We start from the raw sequence: 15,758 nt of genomic DNA, 5'->3' as shown, positions 1-15,758 counted from the left end.
TAAGTTTCAGAATATAAAATAATTACCAATTTCATATAAGTATATGTGATGTATAAAATAACATTTGTTGGATAAAAGACAGAAACTCTATAGTTACAGTTTAATTCAATTTTATGCTATAAGGAAGGAGTCTGTCTGCAGAGGACACTGTGGAAGGCATAACTTCAAATGGCAGCAAATTGGACACAACATTTAAAAATTTATCCATGATACTTATGAAAATATTACTGTTCATAGAATAAGAGGAGAACAGGCTCAGAAATGTGTAGGAAGTAAGTAGTGATTTAAAAAGCGTGATGAAAAAATCTATATGTATTTCACACTTCTTCCTAACTTTCAGTACTATTCCACATCACAAAAATCTTTTAGGCTGTTTTGAATACCTTCTATGTAAAAATTTATCTTCAAATGATGTCTGAATTTTAGACATACATTATGAGGGGAAAAGATTAGGACACAGAAATATTCATCAATATCCTAATTTATTTTGAACTGGTTCTGACACCTGCAATGATGAAAGCAAGCTTATTTCACATTTGCAAACTTGAACCAAATTGTTTGACTTGAGGAATTAGATTACAGTTGCCATTGATTTATAATTCTGAAAAAAGTCCCATGACAACAAGTTCTCACAGAAAATATCGACTTTGATTTTGAGGAGCTCAGGAAAAAAAAAAGCCAGTTGCACTTGTGCTTCCAGGTGTCAGTGGTAGCTGGATTCTTTCTGTACACTTTCTGTTATTTCGCTGCTATCTGTTAAAAAGTAACACAGGTTTGTCTTTTAGCATGAAAACATTCCAGATGTATCTTTAATGAAGTTAGATGTTAATGAATAAATAAATTAGAAAAAAACATAAATTGAAGAAAAATTAATACCTGCTAAGGCTGGGCTGCTTGGGACTTTCATGGAAGAGTTCTCTAGCTATTAGCTGTTCTATCACAAAATATGATCTTGCTACAACCACAAAATTTAACACATTAATAAAACCAACTGATCAATACAGCAGTACCAGCAGTTGGCCATCTGTAAAGTTCAACACTTAATCATAATTAAGTCAGGAAAAGCTGACAAATACAAGTGTAAGAAATCACACAAAAACAATGCAATAGAAGCAACCAAGCACCCTAAAATCATCAATTTGGTCAATTCTGACACTGCTTTCAGTTACTTCTAAATTAATCTGGAATAAAAATTAATCCCTAATGCATATCTTTTCCAGTTATCAAATTAAGATTTGTGTTAAACCAATAAATGCAGCAGTGTTTTAATTATATTAAACCACATGAAACACCCAGTAAGGGTGTGTGCACAGATAACTACTTGTGTGCTACACATTATATAAATTAATGTAATAAAAATAATGGTGTGTTCTCTTTCCCATGCAATATTGTGCTGCTATCACAGCAACCCCTGTTGGTCGGTAGATGGGTATAAGGAAAACAGAGAATTTACAGCTTTGGATATGATTTCTTTTCCTAGGGCACCAGGTGCTTTAAATGCCACCAGAAGGATGCTCTAGGCAGTGCCATACTGTCCAACATGGCTTGGCATAGATTAGCTCAAAGCTTTTGTGTCTCTGCAGACTTTGATTAAGGGCCAGTGCTAGAACTCCTATGGGCTTTTACTTGATCCAGTGTAGCATAGGGATTTTTTTTCTTTTTTTTTTCTTCTCATTACAACTGCCAAAAATATGCCAGTTAAGATAATTACATGTCAATTTAAATTGGTAATTTAATGGAAAATTTTAAACTAGGATGTAGGGCAGGATTTTACTTCCAACCCTATCCCACAACACCTTTTGTCTGTTGCAGATGATTTAGGAGGCCAGTTTCTTATTTTTGGCTCTCAGCAAGACCAGAGAGTTTAGAAATCTCCACAGTTTTGCAGGATTGTTTCTTCAATCTATTTTAAGTCTTCAAACCTCACCTCAATTTAGTTGCATCTGTCTACTGTTCACTGTTCCATTGACTACCTGCCTTTATGAGTCACAATACATGCAAAAACCAAATTATTCATCAAGATATTTGCTCCCTTTTGAGAGGAGAAGTAGAAGAACCCAAGATATTCTGCCTGCCATGGCTCTGCTGCTTTCATTATTTGTTTCGGGGTGACACAGAAGCCTGGCAGTCGCAACATACTGTAAGGAGAATCATCTTCCTTTGTTTAGAGCGCAGTGTGTACCGTCATTTACATAATAAAATCCTCACACAAATAACAGATGGTGAAGAGGCACTCATGTTGCCACATGTTGGAAGCATGATATAGTTCCTTGATGAACTCATTTCTTTTACTTTTGCCTACAGACTCCTACCAGCTATTAAACCTTGGGGGTTAGTCATCTGGTCAGGGGTTTAAAGGCAGGCAAAAATCTGTCTGCAGAATTTTCCTGCTTTTAGGAGGAGCAAATGTTATGCCCTGTTGGAAATGTGCAATCCATTGAAAATGGTTTGCACTACTATGAAAATTAAATAATAGTCTCTATTTTCAACACTCATTGGGCTGAAATGCTTCACTATAGAAGACAGAAAATATCATTATTCCAGTGGGTCTGAGCTCTTTTTCTGTCTTTTTGGAATCCTTTTCTCAGCAGAAGCTTGGGACAGAGCAAGCTATGCTAATGCTGCATATTAGTAATACCAGTTCTTGGATGCATTACCATTAATTCTATGTGCAAATTAAGTGCTGGAAAACAAATGTCTGTCACTTGAAATAACAGCCACAGAGGCTGTATATAGTGCACTGAAATAAGATCACACCATATTCCCTAATTAGAATTAATGGATCTGCTTCTGATCCCATTTGCACCGATTTTACAATCATGTAGTCCATGCTATTGTCTTGAGTGGAGCTGGTCTGTAAAAAGAATCAGTCCCCAGGATGACAGAGGGTATTTAAATGAGCAGTCATTTAGTTGTCTGAATGCTGCTGTTTAGATGCAGTTTTCTACATTGCTTTCAGAGCTGGACTGCTGCAGTTTCACTGCAGGAGTTGGGATGGTGAGACAGGGTGTGGGAGCTCCTGAAGGCACCTTGTGAAGGCCAGATCTATACAGGAAAAGTGGCCCAGGACATGGCATTAGCCATGGGTGGCAGGTACAGTCCCCATTAGGAAACTCACATGCCCTATAGCCCTAAATCAGCAACTCTGAAGCTGCTGTGCAAAGCAGAGGTGACTCATGCAAAACCTTTAGAGTCAAGAAACTGCTGCAGCAACCACCTGCTTTCATCCCACCCTCTCTATTTGTTACCACTGCTCCAAAATGACTAGACTGTGCATTTCTGTCTGTCTCATGTCTGCTGCATTAAAATCTACAGACACAGAAATTCTATATAATAGAGCTGTTGATCAGGTGGTACTTATTTCAGGGAGATACACAACTAAAAAGATCCACTCTCTAAAAAAATCTAAAAAATCCCAGTCCAAAGCAAGCCCAAAAATTTCAGGTTTGCATGAAAGACTACACTATGATGGCTTTGAGCTCTTATTCAGACTGTAAACCTGATGTGAATACTTTTTTAATGTTTGATTAGCTCTGATTATCTTGTTTGGGTATTGTGGGGTTTTTTGGTTGCTGGGATTTGGGGATTTTATTTTGCTTTTGCCACAGGAGCCTGTCCCTAAGGCAAGAATATTTTGAATTGGCAGTTTTTTAGCTAGTGCAGCTTAAAGAGGAGTTGCAGGTCTGATTATCCCTTAGCATGGAGCCTTGCTCTGCAGTCTTTAGAATCCAGGAAGTGTGTGGTTCTTTTTCATGCATTAATGCACTAGTATTGACCAGTTAATTTGAAATCACTTTGCATCTCATGTCATGACAAAAAAGCAAATGCAGCACATTTGGAGCCACAGATTTACAAGGTTACATGAAAATATAAGCACAAAAAGGCACATAAAATCCCTTCATATATTTTTGCATCAAGGTCGAACACCAAAGGCTTTCTAGAAATGCTTTACCTGACACTGATGATGTCACCAAGAACTTACTACTCCTTAAGCAGTTTTCATATCTGCAGGTTATATTCACAGAATATTACATTCCACTCAGGTAATCCCACTGAACTGTCTTCAGACAAGAAGACAGTGTCCCTTCTTACCTTTCTCTGACTTCTCTCCTTTACCACTCCCCAGAGCAAACAAAGACAGAAACCTGAGGATTGAGAAGGACTGAAAAATGTCTTCTGGGCAATTAGGGAATTTGAAATAGGATTTTGATTAATTTCCTCAGGAGAATCTACATCTGACTGACAATAAAAATACATTATTTTCATTTCTCCTTGTTCTGTAATTAGAGCTCCATAGATACAGTTATACATCATATATTTCAATTATCACAAATACAGCTCTTAAGCATAATATGCTTGTAATATTACTGATGTTGGTCAAACAAACAATAGTGGGACTAGAGTGTAGATGTAAGACTGTCATACGGATGTGCTTCTCAAGCTATAGCTAACATGCATGTTATAATTAAACCTCTACCAAATAAAAATATTATGATTGAATAATTGAAGCCAAAACTGACCAACATTCCTGACTGACTAATTTACATTTCTCTAGTTACAGATTATATAAACATCAATAATTTTTTCATAAATAAATGTCAAGAAAATTAATATTATGCACGGAACTTAAAACCAGGGCATTAGAATTACAATCTGAATAGCTGAGAACTGAATTTAAGTGTCTTGCCTTCATATTGACATACAACATTGGCTGTGAAATCAAATGTCTGTGTACTTTCTGTAAATAAGGTCTCTCGTGCACTGGAGCTAAGATACACAAAAGAATGATGAGTACAAGCAGAGAACAAGTATATCATGTTATCTTGCTTTGCATTCAGGATTGAAACAGAACTCAGGATTTAAAGAAAATCATTGCAGAAAGAAAGATATTTAAAGCAATGGTAACGAGTCAATTCTAGACAAAAAGGGTCAATTGTTTTGATAAACATTCTTACTTGAAAAGGAACTGGTTCAAACAGTTCAAACAGTTGAAAAATTTACCCCCACTCTCACTTTTATTATCCAGAAGCATTGTTAATGATACCTTTTTTGATAATATTTTGTATTTCCAGTTCTAGACACATAGAAGGACTCAAAATTAAAAAAACAAAACCAACAACAACAAAAACCCTCAACCAAACAAAAGAAAAACAAACAAGAAAGCCATCTTTCTCTTAAAAGAGTATTTGCTTCTATAGAAATTTCCATACTTGCCAGGCCAGTTTACTGTTGGCATTAAAGGCCTCCTCCTCTAGAAGAAGGCACTGTCCTGCATGGCATGACCATGGCTGTATCTGTCATGTCAACTCTGTTGCTGACAAGCCCATAACACTGTATAACATGCTTCTATTTACCCTTTATTTCCATTTTTATTCTCCTTTAGAGCTATTTCTCTTAATGTTTTTCCCCTTTTTTCTTATTTTTTTTCAGCTCCACAAATTTGCTTTTCTACAAAGAGATTGATTTGTTTCGTACTTTTAAAAGATGCCTTAAATTATTATTACCTCCTTTTAAAATTCCTAACCGATGCTGTCTCAGACAAATAAAAGCTTCTCATTTGTCTCAATTTTACCGGTTTTTCTAATGTTTTGAATTCAAATTCAGATTCTTTTTTTTTGAGGGGTAGATACTCACTGTCAAGGACCCCTCAACTTCAGCAGGTCTGTGACATCACAGACAAACCAAACTCCAATATTTTGTTATAATCTATTTCTGCTTTTTCTTAAGTATTTATTGCAAATCCCAACCTCATGGATCTCTCCTTACAAGCAATTATTTCTCCAAAACCTGTTTCTTAATAGCTCTAGTTCTAGGTAAGGATTTTCCTTGTCCAAAAGCCTATTTCCTATGCAATGCAAATAGAATACAACAATTTTACGTGTTTGTAAGTTTATTGAAAACACAGCTGCACCGATGTGTCTACTGGAATTTCCTTCCTTTTGACACTGACACATCTTTTGTAGTTGTACGTAGAGTGAAAAGTCTACACTGGCAGTAAAGCATAAATCCAAGAATTCCATCCTGGTTGCCTTTTTATTTTCCTTTTTATTCTCCTGCTTTTGTCGTCCAGAGAGGTCAGAAATAGCTGCAAACAGTCCTTTTTCATCCTTCCCAAAATTCTTATTCTGGACTAGCTGCAGAAACTCTGTAAGAGCAGGGAGCATTGTCAGTTCAGAAAAAATCATGGCAATTCCCATGTTTATGTATAAAACTCCTTGTAAGCTAATTACAGAACACATGAATGAAAGTGATGTCAGAGTACAATAACCTAATGCTGGTTTTTGGGGCTTTTTTTGGAAGGGGCAGGGTGTCTGATGGTATTTGGAAATATCAAAGGAAAAAAAAATCTCATTATTATTTAACCTATCAACAGTTCATTTATCTGGTGGAAGGTTCAGCTTGTTGATTTCTACTGCTGCTCTTTTTGAAGTAGCTCATAAGCAGCTCTTCAGCTTTTCCCTTCAGTTATTGACAGCTCCAGAGAGACACAGGACGCCAGGGGGGAAGTGCAAGAGCTCTAGAAACCATGAATAGTTCCTTTTTTGGTTTGCTATTATCCATCAGCACTTAATGTCTCAGTAACAGCAATATCCTAACAAAATTAAGTGGTCTTCATGCTAACAGAACAGAGAACCTATCATAGTTCCTAAAGACCACAATAAAATTAGAGGACACACCAACTTTTCTCTTTTTCAGTTTTAAATGTATTTGATAGAGCACCCATTCAACTCAGACCTTCAGAAAACAGGGTCATAACCTCAAGACCATCACATCTACTTCATTGCCTGCTCTTTCTGCTAAATACTTTTTATATCTTTTATTTTTTGTCTCCAAGTGCTAAGCAATTATTTAAATAGCATCATCTCCTCTACCAAATAATTTACAAATCCCTTTTCATTTCACCACAAATTTACTATCTCTAAGTGAAGCTGTAAATCTACACATGCAGTTTTCTGGGTCATACCCTTGACTGTACACAAGATGACAGGGTCCTTGTTTTTCCCTCATCCCCTCGAAGAAGGGATTGGTCGTCTTTCATAAAACAAAAACCCAGCTGAATAACAGGAAATAAGGTATTCACAGACATCTTAACAAAAAAACTAATTCCAAGATATGTATTTGCAATTCAGCATTGGATTTCTGCTTAATTTTCATTTACCTGTTATATTGATCTCAAGTCTCTAATGAAGCAGCAGAATTTGGCTATGACCATTTTCCTTCCTATCTCAATTTACTCCATCCAGCATAATCCCCTGAACGAATAACTTCACTGAACATGGAGGTATTATTCTTCTCATTTTAAATACAGAGAAATACCCACTAATTCCTACCAACATGCTAAAAATTCCAGATGACCAAGTTGTCAGTGAACCAGTACACACAGCTTTCATTACTCATAGCAATACAACTTGATTATTGCCTGCCTCCAATCCTAACAAGCAGTTTCTTTATTTTTTCTTCTGTAGCACGTGTTTTGCAGCATTGAATCAGTTAATATGTGAGGATATGTCACCACTGAATATTAGCACATCATTACTGGCAGAAGGTAAATACTTTCCAAGGAATTTTGGAAACATAGGTCTCTGCAGTCACAAGCTGCATAAATTCCCAGCTGCATAACTTCCCTCCTTTGAATCAGAAAGATGTGCTACCCAGTGTGCAAAATATTAAAAGTAGTACTAAAAGAACAGACAAGTAGGATCACAGGCAGAAGATAGTTACAATACATTTGTGACTTATTAAAGTAAAATAATCCAACTTTTGGAGATATATTTATCCAACAATTTCACCTGTGGAGGGGAAAAAACCAACAACTAAAGACTCTCGATTTGAGGTCTGAACCTTTATGTACTCAAAACTTTATATTCTGGTTCAGACATTTCCTTATCCATAGGCACATAAAGTCCCTGCAGAGCTAAGCCTCCATCAACAAGGCTGATGCGTTCAAATTTCCTTGGTAATGTGCACAGAGGTACCTTGCTCCTGATGCTCAGTGCACATACTTCAACAACTTTCACATTTACTCCTAATCTTTTGTGTTCAGCTCTGTCTAAAGCACAGAAATATCTGAAGCAAAAGTAAAAAGGAGTCTCTGCCTGACCACTGCTGAAGGCATTCACCCAGGAGACCAGCATCTAGTCCTGTTTTAGTGAGTGCATGCAAAGGAACAACTTCAAAGTGGGAGATCAAATAGTTACTGCTGGCAGACACCATCACCCTCTCACAGGGGATAAAAATGGATCCAGGAAAGAACGGGCTTAAATCTGGATCCTTCCTTCTCTACCTGTTGGGTAGGCTATAAGTTGAATCCAAACTATGAGTCAGGAGTAGACTTCTTGTATCTTCTCTCCACAGACAACTACAAAAGCCTGGCTGAAGTAGAGAACTGAAGGCAATGGTTGCTGAATCCATGCATCTCACAGGAAACCTTAACACTTAGCAGACTCCTGGCATTGTCACTCCAGATCTAAACTGTTGACCAGAGAAGCTTTATGGCTCTATTCCTCTGTGATTTTTGGCAAGCTGTCTAGAAATTTTATTGTACAGCAGAGGATTAAACCTTGACATGCAACATTCTGGCCTTGCCAGTTAACTATGTCTGTCTGAATATTAAACAGTTACATGCTACTGAAATGCAGCTTGCTCCTACCCCCTGTTCAAAAGCAAACACCAACTTAGCATGGTGAAAATAAGGCTGGTGTCTAAGCTTGGCTTATAGTGCACATGCAGGTCTATGACAGTACTAAATCAGAGCAAACCTGTTTCAAATGTATTTGCTTCAGTAGTAGTAACTCCAGCACATCCTGATCATGAACATACTTGGGCTGATCGAGGTACTGGGATGCTCACAGTGCAGGTTCCCTGGACTGCAGGTCATTCTGCAGCAATTTGTCCACATGGAGAGCCCATATTTCCAGCTAAAAAATATCTCCCCCTTGTTCTTTGAAAGAAACTAAATACATAAGCATTACTAAAACATACAAAAGTTTAGATTAGATGTTTGTACACTCTTTATTTGGGTGCCTGCTTTTTGGATATTTACACTAACACATCACGTGACCTGTATAAATAATCTTAAATTTGAAGAGGATGATTCATCCTTTACCATTGTCCTATGCCCCTAGTCCCGACTGAAGAGTCAAAAGACTCAAGAGTTTGCATGAGTGGTTTAAAAAGGAGGAGTACAAGGGCTGATGTGGACTTATTTTATCTGAGTTTCTGTAGGGGTTTGGCCCCTTGGGCAGATTGGAATCACCCTGAGGGATGTAGCACATTCCAATGCTGTAACACCATCTCCATGTGTCCATCCACCTCCTCACCATCCTCTGAGACTATGGGCTGGGACAGGGACACACACTCGTTAGCCATTCTAGCTCTTTGCTTGCCATGATCCCCTTCCACCAGCTGAATTCCCAGGTTTAAACATCCTACATGCACACATTGGGCTAATCTTGCTGCCACTATGAAAAAATAACTGAAACAGGTATTGGGCTCTTTGTAAATACCTAGGAAATACTAAACTGATAATACCAGCTGAGTACAACTATAACCCTAATAATTTTGCACATGATGGCAGAAAGAAAAACACTTCTGCATTCTCTCTCCAGGAGCTCTAATCTTCAAGAAAAGGCAGATAAGTAAATACACTTACAAAAAGCTTGACAGAGCTTTGCCCCGATATGCTGTGGAGAGATATGACCTATCAGATGAGGCACCAGTCTGGGCATAGGGGACTTTGGTTCAATTTCCAGCGGTGTTAGGGCTCTCATACACATCTTATGTAGACTGTGCCTGTGTGTTGGTTTTCTCCACCTTGAAAGGGATTTTATTTTTTCGTGGTTTTATCCTTTAAAGCACTGAATTCTACAAACACGAGAAGAAGGTATTACTGTTTCACAACTTTATCTTTACTATCTGAAAATGTATCCTTCCATGCCAGTGGCACTGCTCTTTTGTTGTTTATCATGTACTTTTCCATCATCCAGCAACAGATGTACTTTCTGGATAGTCTTCAAGATTGTTTTACAGAGCACTTGAGAGTATTTTGTTTTAATTTTATTTCTTTTGTTGCTTATTTTCTTTAAACATTGTAACCTTAGGGATTTGGCTAAGCTACGGCTATTAAAAAATTATCCAGCAATATGTAGTTTCTGTTTTCCATTTCAGCTAACTTTTGCAAACATAAATCTCAAAGGATTGAATATACCTTCTCCACGTTTCTGATTCTCTCCCCATGAATGCTTCTTTCTGTCTGGGCAACGTCTCTTCCCTTTGTAGAATGATTATTAAAGCCAAATGTTGCTTGAAATATGGAATATATTTGCCTTTCTCCTAGATTGAGAACATAGCGATTTCCTTACTTTCCTGTTTGTCCAAATTCTGTCATCATGTTTACATAAACAAGTCAGGTAGTCTTTCTTGAGACCAAGGAGACAATGACAGGAAGAAAGCAGACCAGAATGAAGTTGCAGAAAATGGGACCTTTTGAAAAAAAACCCAGTGAATTTCTCTAGTCTCCATTCCAAAGAGGCCCAAACTACTGAAATAAACTTCATATATCAAAAGCATGGCTAATCCAGATCATGACCTTGTTTTCATTCCTACCCTCTGTCTTTTACTGTTCTTAAAGCCATGGCATTTCAAAAGTTACGTATTTTTACATCTTAAATTTGATCCAGAATGTAGAAGGCTCTGGAAGGTTTGAAGCCAATCACAACTTGCAAAGGAAAATAAGCCTGTGATCAGCTGTAGCAAAAAGAAACAGAAGAATTGCAAGATTGATTTAAAATAGTGCCATAAACCTTCAAAACTGTGCTGGAGTTGCAACTACACAGCTCCCATTCCATTTTATAGAGGCTGTATATTTGTGTTGCATATGTTGCTCTGAAGAAACTCAGTCTGCATGCCTAATCATAACTTCAGATTTATTGCTCCATTTAACCTCACTCTGGCCACTAACTGATTCCCCAATTCTACAAATCCAGAGCAGCTTCAAATAACAATCTTTACAAAGAAATAAAATCCCGTTTCAGAAACAATACCATTCTTTTCCTTGAGTATTAAGCATAGACACAGAAAGAGAGTGAAAATCTGATGTACTTGACATGTTTGGTTTACAAACAGTTTTTGTTCAGTTGAGAACAGGATAAGAGTCAGCCTAGGAATATTTAGGTAAGCTCAAGAAGCAACACTGGCAAGGCAAAAAAAGAAATCTAACCTGTTCCTAGTCATCACAATTAGTTTTGGCCCACAGACTCAACCTAAAAAAATCTTTGAGAAGCTCTAAACATATAATTGTTTACAATTCTCCCTTCATTAAACTGGCATTTTACTGAATGTGTATCCATTAAGAAAGAAAATTACATCCCCAAAACCCCAAATTTTACACATACACATGGAGGCCAATTGCTTCCCTCTCTGAACCTTAGTTCTGGCACTGAACTAACAATTATTCCAACTAAATTGCTTTTTGAAGGGTAAATTTCAGATACTCTCTCCTTTTCTTTCATTATTTTGCCCGAGGGTATACATGGCCACAAAAACTAACTAAAATAAAAATAAGTCAGCTTTCCAGGAGGACCAAACCAGGTTTTTTCCTCTCTGCAGTCTTAGCAACTGAGCAACTGAACTTCTGTGGGTGTTTTACAAATCAACCAGTGGTTTCTCCCAGCCCTGCACAAACAAGATTCCCATGACCAATCACCATGTGATCATCACTTTGCAGGACAGTTACAAACTACCCACAACCCCCAATACAAATAGCAAGACACCACCTAACAAAAAATCACCTTGTTAGACTTTGGCTGAATGTTGCTTATGGAGGTGAGGATAAAAATAGGTGGCACAACATGTTATGAGACAATTCTGCACAAAGCCCCAATTCACACAGACAGGTTTGTATTTTCAAAGGCTTCAGCCATTATTTATTAGCATGTATACCTTGTACAATTATAAGTGGAAGCTTTATCAATGACCAGAATGCTATTTAACACCTAGAATGCTGGCAGTTTCTAAACATGTTGTTCAAAAAATTCAATGCATCTATGGGAGATCTTTCAGGAAATTAATTTCCAGGATTTGTGGGCTGGTATAAGCCCTACTTCTTATCTTCAAAAAGGACATAACTAGGAGAGACCTTAAAAAAGTCACAAAAGTAGTTAGCTGTTATGATTAAAGTACCTAGTTCCTTAAATAATTGGTAACTGGTACTACCAGTTATGCAGGAGACAGGATTTTCACTGGAATTTCAAAGATACAAATAGATTTTACCAGCATATTCCAGATTAAAATCCCCACAGAATGTAATAGGATAGAGTTCACATGCACGTTTATTTTCTGATGGATTGAATTAATGACGAGCATGTACAAAGGGCTCTTTAAATCTTCACGTAACGTGCAAGCTCGCATTACTATGAAAGCAGAGAACGTGGATTCTCCCATTCCAGCATTTTAAGGGAGTTCATGGGATCCCACCACGGGGTCTAGCTGTCAGAAGCAAAGAGGAAACAGCAGCCTGTGAGAAGGCAGTGAAACAGTAGCAAAATGCTAGGACTGGGTGAGTGAAGTGGTGGAGGAAAACTGTACATTACGAGAATGATTTTGCATCTTGAAATAAAAGTCTCTCAGAAAATACAGACTCCACATTAATTCCTTCCACTTAATTTTCACAGGTCTGTGTCACCTCATTTTCTCTATGTAAGAATTTAGGATTCTGTAAATTTATAGCAAAAGTTATATTAACTGATGTTTTTAGGCATTCACTGCACCACTTCAATTCTGTGTAATATAAGCCTGTCTATGTGTATTTAAAGGGAATAGTATCTGAAATAAACATGGCATCAAACATTATTTCAAACATACACATAAAAACTATTCTTTCTTCCCATTCACCTTCCTTTTCCTTGCCAGCCATCTTCTTTAGTCTGCCTCCCCTTTTCACAAGTCTATCCATTTCACTTCCCTAGTTTTGTCAGCCTTTCCTCTTCCCTCCCTCTCTCATGTCTTTTATATTCACTCTTACTCTCCTGTTTGGCCTTTCAAATTTGGTTTTGGCTAAAGTGTTCTTAACACTATTTGAGTAAATACCAGCTGAATGGATACCATAGGCACTAATCACTTCCCTTGTGCTGCAGTAAACAATACTTTGCAGTTGCTGCTGCTTAGAACAATGTATTGTGCTCAGATTATACTCACTTCATATATATATTGTTTCAGTTAGTAGAAAGTAATTTCATATTGATTGCAGAAGCTTCAAAGGAATGTTTGAGCAGAGAAGATATAAACCCAATCTAACAGGGTGAAAAATAAAAAAGAAAGAAAGGGTTTATCCTCATAAGAGTACACACTGCATGTATACATGAAGTAGAAGATTATAATTTTAAGACATAAAAAGAGTGGGGAAAAGAATTTTTATTCCACATATGGTAGAGGCTAAATGTCCTAATGAATTCAGCTCCCGCTTCATCAATTAAATTAAGGAACAGTCCTAGTATATTCTGATACAAGCCAACTTTTCCTCAAAGCCTCTCTTCTCTTGGTCTTCCCCTTCCTCCTTGAATGGCCTCTGGATCCCAGAACAAGTAGAAGGAGGAGGAGAAAGCAAAGGAGAGGGACAAGCACGGAAGTGTCACTGTTGGTTTATCCAGAGGTTCACAGAAGTAGCTTTTTCTGAGCACAGATAAAGTTAGGATAATTAAGACCTAAAATTATGAAAGCAATATTTAAAATACTTTAAAGAAATATCCTGTCACATGTGTGTTTGAGAGAACGGGGAAGAAAGCACTTTAGCTCCAATTAATCTGTTATCAGTTATGGGAATATTAAGTCTATGAATGCTGAATGCATTCAGGGATAACTTCTCCACTGAAAACAAGCCTTATTGGGGGAAAAAAACCCCAGATATGCATGTCTCTGCTAATATACATATGGAAGACGGTGAATAAAAAGAGGTGAGAACAAAAGTGAAGAGATACAAAGGAATTTAATTTAAGTAATTGATTTGTAAACATAGGGTATGTTTATCATTCCTGACTTTCTTTGTACTGTACAACAACAGCAGGATGAACTCTTCTTGATGATGGTGACAATGTCAATTTGCTGTTAGCCCAGGTCCTTCACTATCAAAGTATTTTATCTGTATATTTTCTTTTTCCATCATTGCAGGGGTTGCTGCAAAGAATGTTATTTTTATGTTAATGTTCTTACCCATTCCTTCTCCATCAAAATTCCTTTCCTTTAAGCTACACTTAGGAGAATTTGGCAGATTTTCCTCTCCATATAGATAGGGAAAAGGCCCCTTTCCCTCTTAAACTATACTTAGGAATTGTTAGTCACGGAGGAGGAAGTGCAGAATGATGAAAAAGGATAATAATTATGATGATAAAGATAGAGTCTTTGCTCATTTAAAGCTAATCCAAAAAGCATAAACCATAAGCAGATTCAAACCTGCATTGAAAACAATTGTTACTTTGCCCATCTGTTTGTGTCTTCCAAACACATGCTTATTCAAGTCATGAAGACTTCAACAAAATAGCTTTATTTACTTCACTTCATCCAGTGTGGTCTTTCCCACACCCATGGCGTATTTCCTGATAGTTTCATTTGGAGGAACATCCCATAAAAGCCAGCTTGACATGTTGTCTCTTGGTGGTGATGCAAACCCGAATGCTGTTGCTCTTTGGAATGCATGCTTTAATATTAATATTAATCTTATTATCACCATCTATGATTTATTCTTGGCAGAACCAGATGGCCTCCCTGCCCACTCCAGGGTAAACAGCCAAAATTTCTGTCTGATTTAATACTGAAGTAAGGCTAGTTCCAGAGAAACTGATGATTCCTCTCTTATCATTTGAAAGAGAGCTGGGGCAGGGGGAAGACAATACACCATTTTTCTTCAACTTTTCCTCTTTCAAGTTTACATCACCCTTGCACATTCAAAAGAGCAGAACAGCCAGTGACCCCCTTGTGAACTGACTCTGAAATTGTTTCACAAAGATGCCTGCAAGAGGTGCTCAAACACCAGCTCCTCACTTTCCCCTCATGGTTTGCATTTTGCTCAACTTCATCAGTGAGGGGTAAGACACCTAAGGATGCTTGTGATGCAACATCTCCCAAAATGTAAAGTGTCTCATTTAAGAAAGTACAAACTACAATGGGTTTAAGTACATAATCTAACTTATGTTAACTTCATTTGAACTGGGAAAACACCTGTATTCATTCTCTCTATATGCACATTTTTTTTTTTCCTCAAAACACACTAGATGGCACGGAGCTGTTTATGAGAGATTTGTGGCTGCGGAGAGCAATATTTTTGTTCAAACCACATGAAAGTTGTAAGATCATAGTGATTGGCAGCCTAAAAATAAATGAATTTGTAGTGTTGAATCAGGGTCTAGTAAAATATTATCTCCTGGGTCACCTGTTTGTTTCTCCCAGTAGAAAATTACTACAAAAAGCAGCACTGATCACAATATTTGCAGTAGAGATCAGAAGGAGAAGAATGGCCTTGAAAATTAAATTATTTTCACATTCCTACAGTCTGTGTAGTCACCTGTATAAAGGCAGAAACAAAGAACACATTTGTAGGAGCACCAAAATATAAGTCTGTATTTACTTGTTTTACATGGAAAAATAATATTATCACATCTCTGTAATTAAAACCTTTATTAAAAATAGTCTAGTTCTGCAGGCATGAGGTAACACTTTAGAAAGAGGTTCATAAAGCCCTGTGGCAAGACCTGGGTTGAGCAGACTGA

General features: G+C 37.3%; 1 protein-coding gene across 1 annotated transcript in view; it reads right to left on the bottom strand.

The window, feature by feature from the left end:
* Positions 1 to 6: 6 nt before the first annotated feature.
* LOC108446061 overlaps positions 7 to 15,758 on the bottom strand; it is a 238,112-nt gene continuing 222,360 nt past the window's right edge. The window contains exon 7 of the mRNA XM_017731528.1: positions 7 to 6,145. The gene's annotated coding sequence lies outside the window, so the exon portion shown is untranslated. The remainder of the gene's footprint in view (positions 6,146 to 15,758) is intronic.

The sequence above is a fragment of the Corvus brachyrhynchos genome, unplaced genomic scaffold (assembly GCF_000691975.1).
Source record: "Corvus brachyrhynchos isolate BGI_N302 unplaced genomic scaffold, ASM69197v1 scaffold152, whole genome shotgun sequence".
Lineage (NCBI taxonomy): Eukaryota > Metazoa > Chordata > Aves > Passeriformes > Corvidae > Corvus > Corvus brachyrhynchos.
The sequence above is the reverse complement of the archived record's forward strand: the minus strand, read 5'-3'. Positions and strand labels throughout refer to the sequence as shown.